We start from the raw sequence: 9721 nt of genomic DNA on the forward strand, positions 1-9721 counted from the left end.
CCCATTAAAAAGAAGGTCAAGATGGCCTCCAAGGCCACCGAGGTGCCCGTTCTGCCGTCGTCCCCCGAACAGGGGGGCCGGACGGAGATGTGACCCGCGAGGGCTCATTCCGCCCAGTACAGTTTTACTCCCCGGTCACCTTTTGTTCGTCGCCGGGGGCTGGCGGCAGCCACCAGTGACCTTATATATTCAGGTCATGGGCGAGCGACGGCGAGGAAGGCTCCCCGCTCACAACACCCAAGCAGATGATGCCAGGTTCCACCCCGGAGCTGTTCCCCGGGGTCTCTCTGAGGGCCCGGCATCGACAGCGCAGGCGGGATCGGAGCCGCCGCCGGCCACGGACCCTGAATCGTGGGGGGAGCTTGTAAGGAACCCACCTGAGGACGATCCTGGGGGTGGGATGAAATGAAAATCGCTTATTGTCACAAGTAGGCTTCAAATGAAGTTACTGTGAAAATCCATTAGTCGCCACATTCCGGCGCCTGTTCGGGGAGGCTGGTACGGGAATTGAACCGTGCTGCTGGCCTGCCTAGGTCTGCTATAAAAGCCAGCTATTTAGCCCTGTGCTAAACCAGCCCCGGATCAACTCGGGCCAAGGGCTAGTTGATGGGCCCGCGGCGCCCGCCACGGGGGCTCGGGTTCAGGCGGTGACCACTCGGAGGAGGAAGGCTGCTCAGTGGCGGGCGAGGAGGAGGATATAGACGCTCTGCAGCGAGGCAGAGGGCACCCTCATGCCCAACACTGAGTCTCCCCTCATCCCCTCCGGGCATTTTTGAAAAGCATCGTGGCCCTGGACAACTGGGGAAATCTGGGGCGGCTCCTCGAGTCCAAAGCAGCGAGCTGGTATGTCGAGCACCTTCCTGTCTCTTGACCAGGAGAAGGCGTTCGGCAGGGTGGGGCACGAGTATCTGCTCGGGGCTCTGTAAGCTTTCGGGTGCGGAACACACTTTGTCGCCCAGATCCGATTACTGTACGCTGCCTCGGAGTGTCTGATTAAGGTTAACGGGTCCCTGACGGCGCCCCTTCGCTTTGGGAGAGGAATGCGTCAGGGCTGACCCATGTCCGGCCAACTTTATTCTCTCTGCTTGGAGCCTTTTCCTGCGCCTCCTACAGAGGAGGTTGTCGGGGCTGGTTCTGCGCGAGCCGGACATGGAGGTGGTCCTCTCGGCTTATGCTGATGATGTGCTCCTCACGTTCATTGACCCTGGTGACCTGCGGAGGATGCGAGAGTGCCTGTATACTCCGCCGCGTCTTCTGCTAGGATCAACTGGGCTAAATGTTCCAGACTCCTGGTTGGTCCATGGCAAATGGACCCCTCCCAGAGGAGTTCAGGCCCTTCAGCTGGAGCCGGACCAACATCCTCTACTTGGGAGTCCATCTTTGCCCAGCAGGGAAAGCCTGGCCAGCGAACTGGCAGGAGTTGGAGACCAATATCACCACTCGCATGGGACGCTGGACAGGACTGCCCCGAGTGCTGTCCCACAGGGGTCGCATTCTCGTCATAAACCAGCTGGGTTGCCTCCATGTTGTGGTACCGGCTGGTTACTTTGACTCCTCCCCCTAACTTTGTCACACACATCCAGAGAACCCTGATTTGGCTCTTCTGTGACAGTGGATTGCACTGGGTCACTGCGGAGGTCTTGAATCTCCCAATTGCGGAGGACAGTCAGGCGTTGGTGTGCCTTCGCACCCAGGTAGCGACTTTCCGCCTTCAGTCTGCAACGTTACCTATACGTTGAACCTCCTCCATGATGGTGTGCCCTGGCGACGTATTCTTCTGCCAGGTGCATGGCCTGAACTACGATGTGCAGCTCCTGTTCGTTGACCAGCAAGGTCTTCGGAGTTCTTTGTTGGCAATGCCTGTCTTGTACCAGGACCTTCTCAAAATCTGGAACATGGTCGCCACGCACCGCAGCTCTCCCCCCGTTAGGAGTAGTGGCTGTCGTAAGGGAGCCGGTGCTCAGGAATTCGCAACTCCGCCAATATCCATTCCAGTGGCCTGCAGAGTGGAGGGCTGTGGATGCTGGGGTGACCAGGATCGGGGACATGCTGGGTGGCGGAGGAGTGGGCTGGATGACGCCCTACGAGCTTGCCAAGCGCGGAGCAGTGTCCGTCCAGCGCGCGGATAAAGTCATCCAAGGCCTAAAATCAGTCGTGCTCGGCCCCGTGGGCACACTTGGACTCGAGACGTCGCAGTTGTGCGGTGTTTGCACTTCAGCCCCACGCTCCTAATCTACGGACATCCGGCGCGGAGAAGGCGGAGGACCTCCTTGTGAACCAGCTCCTGGGCCTGTCCAAACTTGCCACTAATAGGTCCAGGCAGCGGACGACTGAGGGGGCTATCCAGCCTGACTGTCTGCCCCTCTTCTGCAGCCTTGTTCGCGGCCGGGTGTCCCTGAAGTGGGAGCATGCAGTGTCCACGGGCACACTCGAGGCCTTCCGTGCTCGATGGGCACCCCAGGGGTTGACTGCCTTTAGCCCCTGATTTCCGCACTTTGATTTGACGGGTTTTGTTAAGTTTTCACACCGTGTATCACGCCAGACTAAGTGGCGGATGCAGGATATACTCCTGCTGCATGTAGATAAACGCAGCAGGTCATCACTCACAAAACTCCAAAAACAAGAAGTAAAATTGTTATAATTATCTCTACTTATCAAATGACAGTCATTAAACCCTATAAAACTACAGGGTCTCAGACAATAATAGTGGAGATGGGGCCCAGAGGATAAACAGCAAAGGATTCACTCATTTTGAGAGTAACAAACACAGTGTCTGTTCCAATAATAAGAGTCGGGCTGCTGTGCGTGAGTGAACACATCATTGGATCCAATGTAACGATAATACAGTGAGATTTTCATTTCATTTCATTCAGTATCTAGAGAACCATAACTAAAGTTTTGTTTTCGTATAATAGTGAGTTAGTCATGGTTTGTTAACAACATAATATAATCCACTTCTGGTGTGTGTTACTCTGTCACTGTTAGACCATAACCTTTTAAAAAAATAAATTTTGAGTACCCAATTCATTTTTTTCCAATTAAGGGGCAATTTAACGTGGTCAATCCACCTACCCTGCACCTCAATGAGAATCTGAGTGAGTCGAGAGATGTTTAGTGAATGAGAGACAGGAGAGCAGGTTCACATACCGGAGGATCACTGAGAATGATCAGAATAAGGAGACCACTCAGAAAACAGCCAATAGGAAGCTTCAGCTGAACACATCACTTATTCTTAAAGGGACAGTCGGGGCCCTGACACTGCTCAGCTCCCAGTTAAAGGGGCAGACACAGCTTTGCCGTTTTCTCTGGTATGTTTATGATTGCTAAAGGCTGGTCGGAGTGAGGTTTATTTAAAAGGACAGAATGTGGGAAGCACACATCAACAAAACTGGGAATTCTTGGACACAAACAGCAGCTCCTTCTTTATCTGGGAATGAAACTATTGTCTAATTCTCCCTGCTGTTACCAGGCTCCTGTGATGTCCTCCAGCTGCTATTTTAATGCAAACTTCAATCAATTTGTTTTAAGTAGCTTTCTATTCAATGAAATAATTGCAACTATCACAGAAACACATTAAAATGTTTGAGATGGATTCCGATGCATTTTCAGCATGGAAACTGAATCCTGCTGCTTTACATTCAATCAGGAACATCACAGTTTTACACCAATCTCTGATTTGACACCACATTCCCAGTACTCACCGTTGTTCTTCCCGACTCTGAACACAGTTGTAAAGGTGCTTCTGTTCTAGGGATTTAGGGGTTCTGAGATGTGGAAGAGTGTGATTGGAACACATTCCTTGCACACCTCAGGATTTAGCCACACGGGGACTTTGCTGACAGTGAAGAGAGATGAGAAAGACCAAAGTGTTGTTTGTCCCTCTCAGTGTGACCCTGAAGGACTGTGTCCAGGCTGAAGTTCTGTTCCTGCCATATGATCCTTCCCCAGATTGTCCTTTCTGAGCTCCAGGCAGGTGCTGTTAAACACTCAGGTAGGAAAGACAAAAATCTGCAACAACTTTTCAAACAAAGCTGATTTATTCAGAATATTAAACCTCTACAGCAGATTAAGACTGTCAGAGTGAACATTATTCGGTCTTGGACATGATTAACAGCATCAATAAGAGTAGAATCCAAACCTTGTAGTCGCTTGTGAACTCGCTGGTGTGTAAGCAGGTGGGATGGCTGAGTAAATCCCGTCCCACAGACATTAGAGGTGTGAATTCAATGGGTTTCAGGAGATAAGATAAATGAGAAAATTCCTTCCTACAGATGGAGCAGGTAAACAGCCTCCCCCCAGTGTGAACTCTCTGGTGTGTCAGCAGGTTGGATGACTGACTGAATCCCTTCCCACATACCGAGCAGGTGAACAGCCTCTCCCCAGTGTGAACTCGCTGGTGATTCAATAGGTTGGATGAACGAGTGAATCCCTTCCCACACACTGAGCAAGTGAATGGCCTCTCGTCACTGTGAACCTGCTGATGAGTCAGAAGGTTGAATTAATTAATGAATCCCTTCCCACAGTCAGAGCAGGTGAATGGCCTCTCCCCAGTGTGAATTCTCTGGTGGTTCAGACGGGCAGATGGACGGCTGAATCCTTTCCCACACACCGAGCAGGTGAATGGTCTCTCCCCAGTGTGAGCATATTGGTGTATTAGTAAATGCTTTTTGTTTTTAAAGCTCTTCTCACAGTCAGGACAGTTAAAAAGTTTGTTATCAGAGTGAACAAGTTGATGTGTCTGTAGGTGGGATGACTGAATGAATCCTTTCCCACACACGGAGCAGGTGAAAGGTCTCTCGCCAGTGTGAATACATTGATCTGTCAGCAGATCAATTTTATGTTTAAAACTCTTCTCACATTTAGGACATGTAAATGGTCTCATCAGTGTGAGCAAGTTGATGAGCCACAATGTGGGATGACCGAGTGAATCCCTTCCAACACACAGGGCAGGTGAATGGCCTCTCCTCAGTGTGAATACGCTTGTGTGTCAGAAGGTTGTATGAATGGGTGAATCCCTTCCCACAAATGGAGCAGGTGAACAGTCTCTCCCCAGTGTAACTGTGCCGATGAACTTCCAGATGTGATGGGTAACTGAATCCCTTCCCACAGTCTGCACATTTCCACGGTTTCCCTATGGTGAGTGTGTCCTTATGTCTCTCCCGGTTGAAGCCTTGTCCACATCCAAAACATGTGTATAATTTCTCTCTGCAGTGAATGGTGTAATGTTTTTTCAGGCTGTGTTAAAGCTCTTTCCACAGTCAGTGCTCTGGAACACTCTCACTCGGGTGTGTGTATCTCGGTGCTTTTCCAGTCACACTGCTGAAACAGAACAGACAAACAGTTCCCCTTCCAAATTAAAAGACCGATGATATTCAGCTCCTGATGAATTGAGTGACTCTGTCAGATCTTGATGCTTGGTTTGAGTTTTCTGTCAGCCAATCTTCCGGCAGGGAGGGTGGGTTGGTGGGGAGGGAGGGACAGTGGGGAGGGGGAGGGGAGCGGAAGGGAGGGAGGGAGGGTGGAGGGGAGCGGCAGGGTGGGCCGGACGGTGGGAAGGGTGGAGGGGAGCAGCAGGGAGGGAGGGACGGTGGGGAGGATGGAGGGGAGAGGGAGGGTGGGACGGGGGGAGGGGAGCGGCAGGGAGGGAGGGACGGTGGGGAGGATGGAGGGGAGAGGGAGGGTGGGACGGTGGGTAGGGGAGCGGGAGGGAGGGACGGTGGGGAGGGTGGAGGGGAGTGGCAGGGAGTGAAGGACGGTGGGGGGGGAGGGGAGCGGCAGGGAGGGAGGGACGGTGGGGGGGGGAGTGGAACGGCAGGGAGGGAGGGTGGGGAGGGGAGCGGCAGGAAGGGAGGGGTGTGGCGGGGGGGAGTGGAGCGGCAGGGAGGGAGGGTGGGGAGGGGAGCGGCAGGAAGGGAGGGGTGTGGCAGGGAGAGAGGGATGGTGGGGAGGGGGAGGGAGGGTGTGGAGGGTGGACGGGAGCGGCAGGGAGGGACAGTGGGGAGGGGAGCGGAAGGGAGGGAGGGAGGGTGGAGAGGGTGGAGGGGAGCGGCAGGAAGGGAGGGACGGTGGGAGGGGGAGCGGCAGGGATGGTGGGGAGGGGGAGGGGAGCGGCTGGGAGGGAGGGACGGTGGGAGGGGGAGGGAGGGTGGGGAGGGAGGGTGGGGAGGGTGGAGGGGAGCGGCAGGGAGGGTGGAGGGGAGAGGCAGGGAGGGAGGGACGGTGGGAGGGGGAGAGGAGCGGCGGGGAGGGTGTAGGGGAGAGGCAGGGAGGGAGGGACGGTGGGAGGGGGAGAGGAGCGGCGGGGAGGGTGGAGGGGAGAGGCAGGGAGGGAGGGACGGTGGGAGGGGGAGGGGAGCGGCAGGGAGGGAGGGACGGTGGGAGGGGGAGGGGAGCGGCAGGGAGGGAGGGACGGTGGGAGGGGGAGGGGAGCAGCAGGGAGGGAGGGACAGTGGAGAGGGAGGGAGGGTGGGGAGGGGAGCGGCAGGGAGGGAGGGACGGTGGGGAGGGGGAGGGGAGTGGCAGGGAGGGAGGGACGGTGGGAGGGGGAGGGGAGCGGCAGGGAGGGAGGGACGGTGGGAGGGGGGGAGCGGCGGGGAGGGAGGGACGGTGGGAGGGGGGGGAGCGGCGGGGAGGGAGGGACGGTGGGAGGGGGAGGGGAGCGGCAGGGAGGGAGGGACGGTGGGGAGGGGAGGGACGGTGGGGAGGGGAGGGACGGTGGGGAGGGAGGGAGGGTGGGGAGGGGGAGGGGAGCGGCAGGGAGGGAGGGACAGTGGGGAGGGGGGAGGGAGGGACGGTGGGGAGGGAGGGACGGTGGGGAGGGGGGAGGGAGGGACGGTGGGGAGGGGGATGGGAGCGGCAGGGAGGGAGGGACGGTGGGGAGGGGGATGGGAGCGGCAGGGAGGGAGGGACGGTGGGGAGGGGGAGGGGAGCGGCAGGGAGGGAGGGACGGTGGGAGGGGGGGGGAGGGAGGGGGAGGGGGAGGGGAGCGGCAGGGAGGGAGGGACGGTGGGGAGGGGGGGAGGGGGAGGGGAGCGGCGGGGAGGGAGGGACGGTGGGGAGGGGAGCGGCAGGGTGGGAGGGAGGGAGGGAGGGGAGGGGGAGGGTGGGGACCGGCAGGGAGGGTGAGACGGTGGGGAGGGGGAGGGGAGCGGCAGGGAGGGAGGGACGGTGGGGAGGGGGAGGGGGAGGGGAGCGGCAGGGAGGGAGGGACGGTGGGAGGGGAGGGGGGAGGGGGAGGGGAGCGGCAGGGAGGGAGGGACGGTGGGAGGGGGAGGGGGAGGGGAGCGGCAGGGAGGGAGGGACGGTGGGGAGGAGGGGGAGGGGGAGGGGAGGGGAGGGGAGCGGCAGGGAGGGAGGGACGGTGGGGAGGGGAGCGGCAGGGAGGGAGGGAGGGAGGGGAGGGGGAGGGTGGGGACCGGCAGGGAGGGTGAGACGGTGGGGAGGGGGAGGGGAGCGGCAGGGAGGGTGGGACAGTGGGGTGGGTGGGAGGGTGGGTCGGTGGGGTTTTACTTATTTATTAGCCGATTTCCTGCTTGTTCTCTTTTTGGTTTTGGTTGTGTTTGATGTCTGTGTATGATTTCCTCAATAAAAACATTGATTAAAAAAAAAGACTGTAAATAATAAATGTACATTTTTACAGAACCATAAATTATATATCTAATCATAGAATTTACAGTGCAGGAGGCCATTCGACCCATCGAGTCTACACCGGGCCTTGAAAAGAGCGCCCCATTTAAGTCCACACCTCCATCCCATCCCTGTAACCAAGTAACCCCACCTAACATTTTTGGACACGAAGAGCAATTTATCAAGGCCAATCCACCTAACCTGCACATCTTTCGACTGTGGGAGGAAATCGGAGCACCCGAAGGAAACACAGACAGACACGGGGAGAACGTGCAGACTCCGCACAGACAGTGACCCAATCCGGGAATTGAACCTGGGTCCCTGGAGCTGTGAAGTAACAGTGCTAACCACTGTGCTACTGTGCCGCCCTTCTGTACCACATAACAACATTAGACATATCTCTGTCTGATATTAATTTACTGTTGCCTTTAATGTCAGCCATGTCCTGGGAAACCAGCCCTTTAATTGTGAATATAAGGAAAGAGACCATATGGGATATATATATATATAGACAAATTGAACATTTCAGCAGTCAAGGGCATTCAGCCTCTTCGGGTAAGCATTCTCCAAGGCGGCCTTCAGAATGCGCGACATTGCAGAATCGGCGAGTAGAAACTTATAGCCAAGTTCCGCACACGAGTATGGCCTCAACCGGGACCTTGGATTCATGTCGCATTACATTCACTCCACATCTGACCTGGGCTTGCGAAATCCTACCAACTGTCCTGGCTTGAGTCAATTCACACCTCTTTAACCTGTGATTATCCCTCTCTTCAGTCACTCCGTCTGGACCTGTAAAGACTTAATTACCTGCAGAGACTCGCAATCAAAGTATCGCCTTGCATCTTTGACTTTGTCTATATATATATATATACATATATGTTTCTGGAACCTACCCCTTCATTCACCTGAGGAAGGAGCAGTGCTCCAAAAGCTAGTGATTCAAAACAAACCTGTTAGACTTTAACCTAGTGGTGTAAGATTTCTTAGTGTGCTCAACTCAGACCAATGCCGGCATCTGCACATCAATATTTTTGAGAGAAAAAGACCTGGGCCTACCTTTCCGGAGTCTGTATCCTCCCTAGATTCACTTCCATTCTCTTCACTTGCTGCAAGTCACCAATTGAAGACCAGAATGAGAAAATAAATGGAAAGGGGGGAAAGTGTTTTACTCTCAGATGTTGGAGACAGAAGGAAGTTTCAATCTGTGTGAAGCTAACTCCTCATTCACCCAAAGCCCGCGCTCTGATTGCCTGGAGGACAAGAGTCCTTCCGGTTCGCCAGGATTTTCCCTTGGTTATCCGCCGCCTGAAGACAATGGCATCACGTGGCCATGGGTAAACGTTTGACCGCAAGAAGCGCGGACCCTTTGACCAATGGAAATCGCCGTGTTCCGCACAGGCGCAGCTTTTCCGCCCTTGGACCTGCGCAGTCCCAGGCCGCCCACCCGCGCGGCGGATAGAGAAGTTTCTCTAACGCGGTGGATTCTGGGGGCCACAATCGCCATTACCCACCCGGCGCCCAGTTTCCAAACTCCTGGGACTGGGATGAAAAGTGGGGGGTGCAGTGACCCCCACCCTGACATAAAGTGCGTCTGGATGGTCAGCGGATTTGATTGTGACGTCCCTCTTAGCAAAACAGTTTGTTAACTTCAAAGATTTAGACACTTGTGCGACATATTGGGGAGGGCAATGGATGAGAGTGAAACTGAACCCGAGGGTCAGCACCTTCAGGGAAGGAGAATTGGGGAAAAGCAGGAGGAGGATGGTGAGATTTAACTTTTTTTCTTTCTTTGAATAATTTACGGGATGTGGACTTTGCTGGCCAGTCTTGCATTACCCATCCCTAATTGCCCTTGAGAATCATAGAATTTACAGTGCAGAAGAAGGCCATTCAGCCCATCGTGTCTGCACTGGCCCTCGGAAAGAGCACCCTACATATGCCCCACGCCTCCCCGCTATCCCTTTTATCCCCATAACCCAACCTAACCTTTTTGGACACGAAGGGCAATTTAGAATGATCAATCCACCTAACCTGCACATCTTTGGACTGTGGGAGAAAACCGGAGCACCCGGAGGAAACCCGCGCACACACG

The 9721-nt window shown here is 55.4% G+C and overlaps 1 pseudogene; it reads right to left on the bottom strand.

Annotated features, from left to right (window-relative positions):
- Positions 1 to 3684: 3684 nt before the first annotated feature.
- LOC140420402 (uncharacterized) lies at positions 3685 to 9097 on the bottom strand (annotated as a pseudogene).
- Between the last annotated feature and the right edge of the window lie 624 nt (positions 9098 to 9721).

This window comes from Scyliorhinus torazame, chromosome 5, assembly GCF_047496885.1.
Source record: "Scyliorhinus torazame isolate Kashiwa2021f chromosome 5, sScyTor2.1, whole genome shotgun sequence".
Classification (NCBI taxonomy): Eukaryota; Metazoa; Chordata; class Chondrichthyes; order Carcharhiniformes; family Scyliorhinidae; genus Scyliorhinus; species Scyliorhinus torazame.